Raw genomic sequence first — 12,264 nt, 5'->3', positions numbered from 1 at the left:
TTAACCTCCTGGTTCCATCTCCAGGTTTACGGATTCTCTGCCTCTGAATATAAAAGTGTTTGGGCTCTGAGTAATTCTGCCCAGCTTTGAACTTCTGCTCTACACTCACCAACCATGTGACTTGGGCAAGTTTACTTAAATTATTTAAGTTTCCTTATGCGTAAGGTGGGAATACTTTGCCAACCTCACTGGGATGGTGCAAACATTAAGTTAGTTAATGAATATAAAAGGCTGAGCAACAGCACATGGGGCAAAGTAAATAGTCAATAGATGTCAGGGGTCGTTTCTCCTTTCCACAAATTCCTGAGTGTTAGGGTGCCGAAACTAGGCTGTATGTACAGTCTGGGAGTACAGAGGGCATCACACAGGCAATGACAACAGAATGCCTGTTATGGGAGGGGAAACGCAGGCCAATAGGGGAGCCCATAGCTGGGGTGCTTAACAATAGGTCAGGGACAGTCGAAGTTGAGTAGGTTTCACAGTGGTCCCTCTGAATCACACCTTTCCACGGCAATGCTGAAGGGCACTACAGTTCTAAAGGGCAGACAAACTCATGTGTCACCATTACTTGTAGCCAAGGGCAAGCAGAGAACTTGGCAAAGTGGAGCTGCTGCCTTGGCGGGGGTGGGTAGAAGGTTTCAGGTCACTGCTGGCATTTCAGGAGAAAACCAAGGACTGGCAAGTTGGAAGGAGAGAAGTTCAAGGGAAACAAATCCCAGTCCCTAACTGCTGGTGTATGCTTGCCGTGGCCCGGCCAGAAAGCCGTTCCTCTTGTCCAGCAGACTGTCACTCCAGGAACTCTAACGCAGCTTTCTCTAGCATTTAAACTGTTAAACAAGTACTTGAAATCATCACTGCCCCAGGAAAAAACCGAGAGGAACAGGCCCCTCACAAAAAGCCGAAAAGGAAGCCCCCGGGCGATTTTTCTTACACCGTCTTGTTATGGGCTGAACCGTGTCCCCCAAAACCAATATGTTGAAGTCCTAACCCCCAGTACTCTAGTATGTGACTATATTTGGATGCCATTAGAGTAGCCCCAATCCAATAAGATGATGTCCTTATGAGAAGAGGAACTTTGGACACAGACAGGTACCGAGGGAAGACCATGTGAAGACACAGGGAGAGGACGGCTATCTACAAGGCAAGGAGAGAGGCCTCAGAAGAAACCAACCCTGTCGACACCTTGATCTTAGACTTCCAGGCTCCAGAACTGTGAGAAAATAAATATCTTTTGTTTAAGCCACCCAGTCTATGCTCCTTTGCTATGACAGCCCTAGCAAACTAATACAATCTTAACTGTAAAAACAAATACTTTTCCTTCTCTGAATTGAAGGGCATTTGGTAAAAATAGTGATGATTTTCCCTCTCTGTAGAAAAAGCCTAAGGGTTGGAAGGGATTTTGTGATTCAGAAGAACTGCATACATTTAAACATACAGCCTTTATCAATATAATCCATCAATAAAAATACCACAGTTATTTTGATGAACACAGATATGTATGTGGAATCAGGGGTTATGGGTAATCCTGCAGTCTTATCTCTCATTCATCACCCAGTTTATTTCTATATCTTGCTTTGGTAGGTCAATGACAAGAAATTCCTGATTTTCATAGATTAGATAAATAGTTGCAAATAGTAACATTCTGAACAATCAGCTAGAGTCTCAGATGTTTTTCAATTTACCCAAAAGTCTAAAGGACAGAAGCAACTTTTATTTCCAAGCTGAAACTCTCACAATATCTAAGTTGAAACTCTCACAATATCTAACAACTATCTGCACTTTTACTGTAAATGTTGGAAGCATCAAAACTAATACAATTCAAGATTACAAATCTACTCTAAACAGTCCTGCCTGGCATTTAACAGAGCCCAGTGTGTGAGTACTGAGACATGAGTCTCTTACACAGTTTCACATGTATGAACATGAATTTAACATGAACAAAAATTGAACTCGAACGTTAAACTCAGAACGGCTAAAAAAGACAGTACAGAGTTACAAACTTGGAAAGGTGTTTTATACACCATCGACTCCAGTCCACCTGCTTATTAAATCCCTCCCAGCTCACAGTTACTCATGAGTTTCATAAGCGGGCCATCTAAGGCACCGAAGAAAATGCTGACTAGTACAGGTATTAGGTCAAAATTTTTTTTAAGAGCTCATTATTCCTTCACCTCTTTTATTTCTAAAAGTTGCATGAGATTTGGGGGAAGAAACTGGGTCAATGAACTCCTGACCTTATAACTAGTTATATTTTTGAGTCAATCTTCTAGAAAAAATAACAGTGCATCAGTAACAACCCACAGTTACTGTGAGGGGTCTGCAATATACATCCACAGCAAATGCTGTCTCTAGACTACAGAAACAATATAACTTGAGCCCAGGTAGTAGTGTTCTTAAAAACACAACAGAGGTTCTCCTAACCAGCCTCTGCTCAAGGGATCCACCAGACTGTCCCCACTCCCTTCCTAAAACATGCTGAGAGCTGGGCACCCGTGGCACGCTGAGTTCTCCTGGCGGATGAGCTGTGCACTTCCCCTCTTGAGTGGGGCATCACGTGCTCATGCAGGGTCAGCTGTGTCTGTCCCCAGACTTGTTTTTGTCAGTTGTATATATTGCTATGGTCTCCTAAATGTGACATAGACTGTCGAAACAGGAATGTGAGCAGAAAAAGTTGTTTCTAAGAAAAGGAAGATGAATGTTAGCCAAGCTTCTATGAAAGCAAATTGTTTAAAGAGACTGCTGTCAAAATAGGTGTGGGCAAAATGACTGTAAAAAGACTGGAAAGTCATAAAAATATAGTATCCCGGGCTTCCCTGGTGGTGCAGTGGTTGACAGTCCGCCTGCCGATGCAGGGGACACGGGTTCATGCCCCGATCTGGGAAGATCCCACATGCCGCGGAGCGGCTGGGCCCGTGAGCCGTGGCCGCTGAGCCTGCGCGTCCGGAGCCTGTGCTCTGCAACAGGAGAGGCCACAGCAGTGAGAGGCCCGCGTCCCGCAGGAAAAAAAAAAAATTTCCCACACTCAGATTGCTTTGCAAATACCCTTGCAAATACCGGATACACACACACACACACAAAATGATATTGTGTGTGTGTGTGTGTATACCGGATACACACACACACACAAAATGATAAAGAAATACCGGATACACACACACACACACAAAATGATATTGTTAATCAGCATACTTATGAAAGATCATGACTAGGGAACTCAAACCAAGGTCTTGGTTAAGGGAGCACCTAGTCCAGTAAAAAGGCTGGGGTGATGAATCAAATACAAATTTGTGGAAAAGCATTAGTGAACTAACAGTAGCTTTTTATCATCAAGCCTTGGAATCCAATTGCTTGGATTATAATCCAAGCTCCATCACCTAAAAGCTGTGTGACCCTGGGGAAAATGACTCAGCTTCCCTGAGCCATCTCTCCTCTATCTGTAAGAGGACTGATGATGGTATCCAGTGTATAAGCCATCAGCCACAGTAATCATCAGTGTTAACTATCATTGTTTTTGTTGTTGGTACAACTACTACTACCACCACGGTCATGGACACTGAAAATATAAGCACCATATGTGGAGGGGGAGGGACACGCAGTATTTCACTGTTTAAAATGAGTCCTCAAATTAAAAACAACTGGGAACCGCTTTGCAAAGAGCTAACCAGTAAAATGACACAATGACCTGCAGTTGCAGAGGCTGCTCACCAAACAAGGAAGGACAAAGCCCCAAATCTACCGGCAGGTGAGTCCCAAGCCTAATCACTGGTACTTAGAGGCCACTAAAATTTTTACTTTTTTCCCATTTAAGAAAACAGAGACTGCAAAAATATTTAAGTCAGACTGAATTTGCTTAATGAAAATTTAAGTCAGACTGAATTTGCTTAATGAAAATACGTTTTTTTCATAGAGAATTGGATAAGTATTTTTAAAAACAACAATCCACCTGAGACCTCCCACTTTAAAAGACACCATGCTTTTAGCATAAGCTGAGAAACACGAAGTAGTGACTTCACCCTCCAGCTTTTGGGTGAGCAAACCAGGTTCAGATCCCTAGAACACAATAAAACCACACCCAAAATGCACACAACCTTCCATGTGGCCACGTGAACAACATTCTCTTGGCATCACATTTCAGGAGTTTACAGCAGCTTCTAGATAAAACAATTGAAGGCCCAGCTTAACAGCTTAATCAGGTAATGGCTGAATCAAAATAGAATTCGCAGGAAACAAGGGCTTGTTGGAAACAAACAACTGAGCAACAGAGGTAGGCAGCTGTACTCAGTAAAGAAAACTCAGGGTTTCTTTACCCAGTAGTTTAGTACAAGGATTCAAGACTTCTTCAGGGGTTTCCCCGGTGGCACAGTGGTTAAGAATCTGCCTGCCAATGCAGGGGACACGGGTTTGAGCCCTGACCCGGGAAGATCCCACATGCTGCAGAGCAACTAAGCCTGTGCACCACAACTAATGAGCCTGCGCTGTAGAGCCCGTGAGCCACAACTAGCAGCAACGAAGACCCAATGCAGCCAAAAATAAATAAATAAAAAATAAATTTAAAATTAAAAAAAAAATTTCTTTATAATGAACCGCTTAACTCTGAGCACATCTCCCCAGGGTTTCTACCCACTGGAGTCCAGCTGGTTGGCAGCTGTCAATCAAAACATTACAATAAGAATTGCTGTCCAGATCTGGCCTGTGTACAGTCATCAGGAATAGAATCAGGAAGTTTCTGAGGTTCCTAAATATTTGTTGAGGACTAAAAGCAGAGCAGCACATTTCTGTGGCCTATCCTGGATGTTCAGATAAGACTCACTGGTGTGGAATTTCCACTAAGCTGCACATGACTACACGCAAACCAGGGTGTCCATGCATGATGAACACATCACATTTCAGTGAAATGCGTGATTTTATTTGTTACTGGCAGAGACTGTTATTAAGGAACTCCAGGATAAAATCTTTTGTAAGGTAGGGTAATTTTGAAATAAAAATAACACCTACCTCAACGCTCTTCTCTCCTGTGAGGCACCGTGTTGGGGAGCCTGCCACGTTCCCAGTCTGAGCCTTCCAAAGCCGAGCCCAGGCGGGGGGCCAGCCTGGACCCTCACCAGGCGGCTGCAGTGGGAGCGGCCGACTCGCCCGCCGACAAGACCCTAGCCGCTCAGACCCCAGCCCCCACTCCGGACTAACTCCTCTCCAACCACCTGACTTGGTCCTGTCCCCAATCCTTCCTCTGTGCTGAGGTCTCCACCCACCTCCAAGAGCCAAGCAAACAGGTACCAGACCCCTGTGCTTCTTAAGCTTGACCTCCTCGTTCAAAACACACATCACCCCGGTAAGTACCTGTGAGCGTGTCTCCTTGTAAGACTGTGACCTCCCTGATGCCAGGACAGGGTCTCCCTGTGCCTCTGACCTCACCAGGTAAGTGCTCGATCAGTGTTGAATTTAACTTCTGGAAATGTCTTCTGATAGAAACAGTTACCTAAAACTCCCCATATATGTCCTCGTTCTACATGTACTTGATACTAAACAGCAGAAGTGGCCTTGTCAGACGCCCGGTGTGTGGTTAGGCCATTGAAGATGGCTGTTCTCTTGTTCTCTGTACATCCCCTGCTCGACCAGTCCCTGATTCACTCACATGACTACCCAATCCTCTTAATTATAGGGCTTAATTAGTCCCTGGTAACTGATGAGCACACCGGACGTCAATTCCCCCCTACAAACAATAGCCTCCTTCTCCAGCAAGTACCACGGACTGCTGCCACGTCCTGCCCACCGTCTGCCGAACAAGGTGGGGTGTCGATCCAGGACCCTTTGTGTAAGATTCCCCAGTCCAATAAACCACTGCCGTCTCTGTCACTGTCTCTGGGCTGTTTCTTCGTCTCGAGGCTGGACAACTATAAGGCTTGGAGGACTGCGGGGTACAGCCCAACACCCGGGCTGCACAGAGGACCACAAGGCCTCTTCCTCCATCCACGATGGACCAAGATCCCACACCTGTCCACAGCAGATGGAGGGGCGAGGTCAGTAAGCTGCTTCATGCTGACACGATGCAGAGGCTTGTGAGTCAGCCCCGGGATTTCTTAAATGCCTCTGAGCCTGTCTTCTAGGAATCTACCCAGTTAATCCCCACAATAACCAAAACACAGGCAAGTCTTTCCAGTTTCTGCCTCTAAAGATCCTCTTATCCCCACCCGCTTCTCCTGGTCACCATCCTTTTCAGCCTTTATTCTGTATCAGCCTCTCTACTCAACTCCCAGGACCCACTCCAAGCGGCTTCCCCCGCAGCCAGAACAACCTGGTAACAGCTAATTCATCACCTCTGCGGCCTCCTCCCGCTGTTAAAGTAAAAGCCTTGCAGGGCCCACCCACCTGGCCCTGCCTCCCCCTGCAGCCCTAGCCACCCGCCACTCCCGGGACCCCACTCTCTCCAAAACAAACACTCTCAGGGCCTTTGCACTTGCTGGCTCCTCGGGTGAAGCACTCTTTCCCCCAAGTTTTTCCATGCCTGGCTCCTCAGCTGACTCTCTAGCTTTCAGCTGAGGCTTCCTTGACCCCCATCTACTCAGCAAGCCTCCATCACCCTCAGCCTTCGCCACTACCCATAATTATTTATCTGTGAACCGACTTGTCCACCTTCTTACCTAAAATGGAAGCTCCGTAAGAGCACCAGCTTTGTCTTGTCCTACACTTTATTACCAGAGCCTGACACAGAGCTTGGCACTTAGTGAGAGCTCAAAAGATTTCTGTTGAATGAATGAATAAATAATAAAGGAATGAATATCTCCTGGAAGAATCAATACTTTCCACATCCCCGCCCCACCCTCACCAAATCAGATCCCAAATGGGCTCAGCTTTCTGGAAAGACAAAAGTAACAGCTTTCCCTTTGGTGAAATGAAGCCTGCATCCGCCCACCCCAGGCCTTCCCTTCATTCACACTCTCTTCCCTTATTAATCCTCAGCAGTCCTATTTCTGACCACCTTTCTCTCTGGAAACCACCCAGATCTCCTTGGCTCAGAAAACCGGAACTCCGCCTTGGAGCGGAGCCAAGGTCGCAGACTCACATTTGAGGGTCCGCGTGGAGGGGCCTTGGCGCCCTCTGGAGTGCTCTACCTCTGGCCAAAAGCCCTGTCCTTCCGAGGAACAAAAACAGGAAGGGAGCAGAGGCCTCCAGCGGCTTGACACAGTCCCGAGAGTCTAGGCAAAGCCCTGATGCCTGGCCAGCCTCAGACCCAAGACAGGGAGGAAAGAGCAGGTGGGCCGGGGGTCAGTCAAGGGACGTGGAATTTGGGAAGAGACACCTCCACTCCCTGCTCTGAAATCAAACAAAGGTCTGGCTTCAAAACCTGATTCCAACATCTCCATTTCTGAAGGCCACATGGCTGCCATTTAATCTCTCTGAGCCTCCGTTTCCACAGCTGTCAAAGTAGATTTCACAATTTCTACTTTAAGGGGATTGCTGGGCACTTTGCCTCCAGATGTTACGTCTGGCTGCATCCATCTACCTTTCAGTCCCTCAGGATGAGCCCATTATTCTTTTCTAAAATAAATTTATTTATTTTATTTATTGTTTTGGCTGTGTTGGGTCTTCGTTGCTGCGCGGTCTTTTCTCTAGTTGCGGCGGGCGGGGTCTACTCTTCGTTGTGGTGCGCGGGCTTCTCATTGCAGTGGCTTCTCTTGTTGCGGAGCATGGGTTCTAGGTGCACGGGCTTCAGTAGTTGCAGCACGTGGGCTCAGTAGTTGTGGCTCACGGGCTCTAGAGCGCAGGCTCAGTAGTTGCGGTGCGCGGGCTTAGTTGTTCCACGGCATGTGGGATCTTCCCAGACCAGGGCTCGAATCCATGTCCCCTGAATTGGCAGGCGGACTTTTAACCACTGCGCCACCAAGGAAGCCCCGAGCCCATTATTCTTAAAGGAAAAATTCAACCAGGTATCAGTCCTACTCAGTGACTTTTGATAAAATGTATGGATTTTTCAGACTGTTTTGAGGCTGAGCCATAAAAGCTGATTAACATTGCTTAACTTGGTTTAAAAACAGGGCCAGTCTAACTCTGGAATTCAGCATATGCACGTACACAGCAGCCATTCAACAGGTGTTTTTCATTGAATGAATCAAACGACAAGATGGGTTGCGTCTATATTGAGCCTACTAATCAAGTCTGATAAACTCTCTTTTTTCACAATGAGTGCGCACTGCCAGGCACTAATTCACCTTGTGCTTTGATATCGCAAACAAACACGAGGCAAGAAGACAGATTCAGACCGTAAAAAGGCTCAAGACTCTGAGACTCACGTTCCCTTCTGACGGAGGCCATGGGGAAAATGTACAAGTGGGATGCTAAACCTCCTTATTTCTTTTGGAGATTATGTCAGCTCCCACAGGACTTATGCTTTCAGAAACCAAAGGGACTTTCCAAAATAGAACAACTCCTCAGCAAAAAACAAAAAATAAAAATGAAGCAACCTTCTCAACATCACTAATCATTAGGGAGATGCAAATCAAAACCACAATGAGATACTACCTCACACCTGTCAGAATGGCTATCATCAAAAAGACCACAAATAACAAACGCTGGAGAGGATGTGGAGAAAAAGGAACCCTCGTGCACTGTTGGTGCATGGAAATTGGTGCAGCCACTATGGAAAACAGTATGGACGTTCCTCAAAAAAATGAAAAATAGAACTACCATATAATCCAGGAATTCCACTCCTGGGTATAGATCTGAAGAAAACAAAAACACTAATTTGGAAAGATATATGCACCCCTATGTTCACTGCAGCATTATGTACAATAACCGTGATGTGGAAGCAACCTAAGTTCCTATTAATAGATGAATAAAGATATTGTTTATACACACACACAGACACACAGACACACACAGACACACACACACACACACACACACACACACACACACAGAATGGAATATTACTCAGCCATAAAAAAGAATGAAATTTTGCCATCTGCAACAACATGGATGGAATTGGAGGATATTATGCTAAGTGAAATAAGTCAGAGAAAGACAAATACTGTATGATATCACTTATATGTGGAATCTAGAAAACAAATTAACAAACATAACAGAAATAGAGTCATAGATACAGAGAACAAATAGATGCTTGCCAGAAGGGGCCAGGGGGAGAGAAAGTAAGTGAGGGAGATTAACATGTACAAACTGCAAATTACAAAATAAATGAGTCACGGGTATGAAACGTACAGTGTGGGGAATACAGTCAACAATTATGTAGCATCTTTGAATAGTGACAGATCATAACTAGACTTATCATGGTAATCATTTTGAAATACATAGAAATATCGAATAGCTATGTTGTATATCAGGAACCAACCTAGTGTTGTAGGTCAATTATACCTCACAAACAAACAAACTCTTAGAAAAAGAGATCAGATTTGTGGTTACCAGAGGCGGGGTGTAGAGGGAGGAGAAACTGGAGGAAGGTGGTCAAGAAGTACAAACTTCCAGTTAAAAGATGAGGAAGTACTACGGACCTAACGTATAAAATGATAAATATCATGAACACTGCTGTGTGTCACACATGAAAGTTGTTAGGAGAGTAAAGTCTAAGAGTTCTCACATGTTTCTTTAGGAAAAAACACATGTTTTTTTCTATTTCTTTGAGTTTGTATCTATATGAGATGATGGATGTTCACTACATTTATTCTGGTCATCACCGCATGACGTCTGTAAGTCAAATCGTTATGCTGTACACGTTATACAGTCCTGTGTATCAATTATATCTCAGTAAAACTGGAAGAGAAAAAAAAGAAACAATCTTCATTCCATAGGCGGGCTGCCACCAAATTTTGCAAGAGTATTTAGCAGAAGCATTCCTCTTTTAGTCTTGCTCCATAAATACTGAAAACAAGGAAAAACACTGCCTAAGACTGAGATTTGGCAAAGGAATCTGATGAAACCCATCGGTTCTGTGCCATAGCGTGACGTCCCTGAAGGCTCCTGGTGATCGTGTGATCATCGAGCTTTCTGCTGTCCTATCTCAGGCTTCATGTGCAAAACATGATTTCTTGTAACTCATACACACTTGTCCACCAATGCAGCAGCATCTCAGGGCTAACGGGAAGACTATCCCGTTAGAGCCCCACCCAGGCATGCTTTAGTCCCCCACCTACTAAAGCAAACCCACAGAAAGGAAAACAAGAGCCAGCTATTCTCTCTGCAAAAGAAGTGCCCAAGCGTTTGTGTTTCTGTGGGCTTTTTTCCCCATTAGCTACATTTAACATATGGAAAAACTGAGACTTGGAGAGGTTAAGGAATTTCATCAGTTTAACACATTAAGAGGTGGAGCCAAGGGTTTTCGTTTTGGGTTTTTTTTTTTTTTTTTTCCTTTACAATGGATTTAATGTAAGAAAATGGGACTAGTACACAATTGGGCAAGTGCCCTTGGTTAGGCAGAGCGTGGGATGCCTGAACAAGAGGCAGGGTAAAGGTGAGGTGCTTACAAAACGGCACGCCTGTGAAGAGCATGGGTCTAAAGTCAGAGGGTTCTGGGTCCTGGTCCCAGCTGAGTCACTAATGAGTTGTGGGATGGAGGTAAGTCATTTAACTTCTTTGGTTTTAGTTTCCTCACCCAGAGATGGAGACTCATTAATAAAAGCATGCATTACCTACTTCGCAGAGTTACTGAAGAAATCCAATGAATGTGAAAGCTGTTGGAAACTATGAAGGCACACCCAGAAGTCAGGTAACTCCTGTACTACGTATATATGTATGTATGAAAATTAACAGCCACACAACAAATTACATGCATCCATTCTTGATCCAACTAAATGTGTTTCCTCTTACTCATAAAAGGATCAACTGGAATGCGAGACATTTTTGTGAATCAGGATGAACACAGCTCTTGGAGAACGTGCACTGCTGTTCTGAGGACACGGGATCGCAGCCAGGCATCTTTTGGTGCCCTAGGAGAGCCACACAGGCAAATGGACCCACTCCAGGTCTGCAGGGGGTCAAGCCCTAAGCCAATTACTTCAGGTTTACCGGACACTAACAAGGTGCTTGGAGCACCCAGAATACTGAACACGTCGCGAACAGGCAAAAGGAACCACCAACCCACAGGACAACAGATGTGGCCAAGTGTGAGAAATGTGATGGGGACGTAAGTCACATTTAAAGTCACTCCCAGACGCTCCCTTCTACACCCTTCTGGGTTTCGGTAAGCTCTTCCTGCACTCTCACCTGAGGACAGCAGTCAAATACCTTCAACAAATCATCACCCCTCGAGGAAATCCAAACAAGAGACACCAGGACAAATCCCTCGCTGGACAAGCTAGCGCTCTTCCTCGGTGTGCCCCTGGCTGCCCCAGGTCTGCCCTGCAGATCGGAGCCCACTCTGAGGTCGGCTGTTTCTTGCTCACTCTCCCATTTTCTACCCTTTACATTCATCTGTTCTAGAATCTGAATAAATTCTTCGAACTCTGGCCAGAAAGAACATCATACGGTTGAATAACAGGATGACCAGAACAACCAAAGAAGACAGTACCTAGAAAGCTCTGCCTGGACTCACAGACCTTGTCAGAAAAGCCAGCGCAGGGGAAGGCGCTCTACAGGGCAAGCCACAGGGATAGCTGACTGTCGATACACAGCACAACGGGGCTCAAACCTTAGTGCGTATCAGAACCAGCCAGTGGGTGCGTGAACACACAGAAACCCAGAATTTCTGAGTCAGTTGCTGATGCTGGTCCAGAGACCACGCTTGAAAACTCTGTCACAGTTAGTGGGCAAGGGCTACCCAGTCTATCATTCTTACTGGGGCAACTTCAGATCCTGATTCATCCTCCTCCACCCCCCAAACTAAGCCTTAGGAAAACTCATGATAGGAATTAAACAGCTAGCCCTCCTCCTCCTCCCTTCTCCTTGCCCATACATACACCCATGCAGCCACGGATGGAGAGAACAATTGCCAAGCCATTCCCGACAAGTACGTCCTAGGCTGAGTCCCGTTCTCACCTGTGAACTAGATGATTTTGCAAAAGGAGTGAGTTATGCTGCAAAACAGAGGACATGGCGGTGCAGGAAGAGCACTCAGGGGTTCCCCAGGTCCCGTTCCCTGAGCTGGTGCAAGGTCCCTCAGTCCTCAGTGACGGAGCATGCCAGTGGGACGGTGCCAGGGAAACGTTGTGACCTGGTTTTCTCCTCACTCATTTATCCTGACGCTCTGCCACAATGCACTGTGATTTCCCGCCGAGAAGTCACTTCATGTCACTAACTGCCACCTCACCGGCCTCACCA

The 12,264-nt window shown here is 45.7% G+C and overlaps 1 protein-coding gene across 4 annotated transcripts in view; it reads right to left on the bottom strand.

The window, feature by feature from the left end:
* EEPD1 (endonuclease/exonuclease/phosphatase family domain containing 1) overlaps positions 1–12,264 on the bottom strand; it is a 241,346-nt gene that overhangs the window by 102,047 nt on the left and 127,035 nt on the right. The window lies entirely within an intron of this gene.

This window comes from Tursiops truncatus, chromosome 9 (genome assembly GCF_011762595.2).
Source record: "Tursiops truncatus isolate mTurTru1 chromosome 9, mTurTru1.mat.Y, whole genome shotgun sequence".
In the NCBI taxonomy this organism is placed as follows: Eukaryota; Metazoa; Chordata; class Mammalia; order Artiodactyla; family Delphinidae; genus Tursiops; species Tursiops truncatus.
Note: the sequence above shows the minus strand (reverse complement) of the source record. Positions and strands in the feature narration are given on the sequence as shown.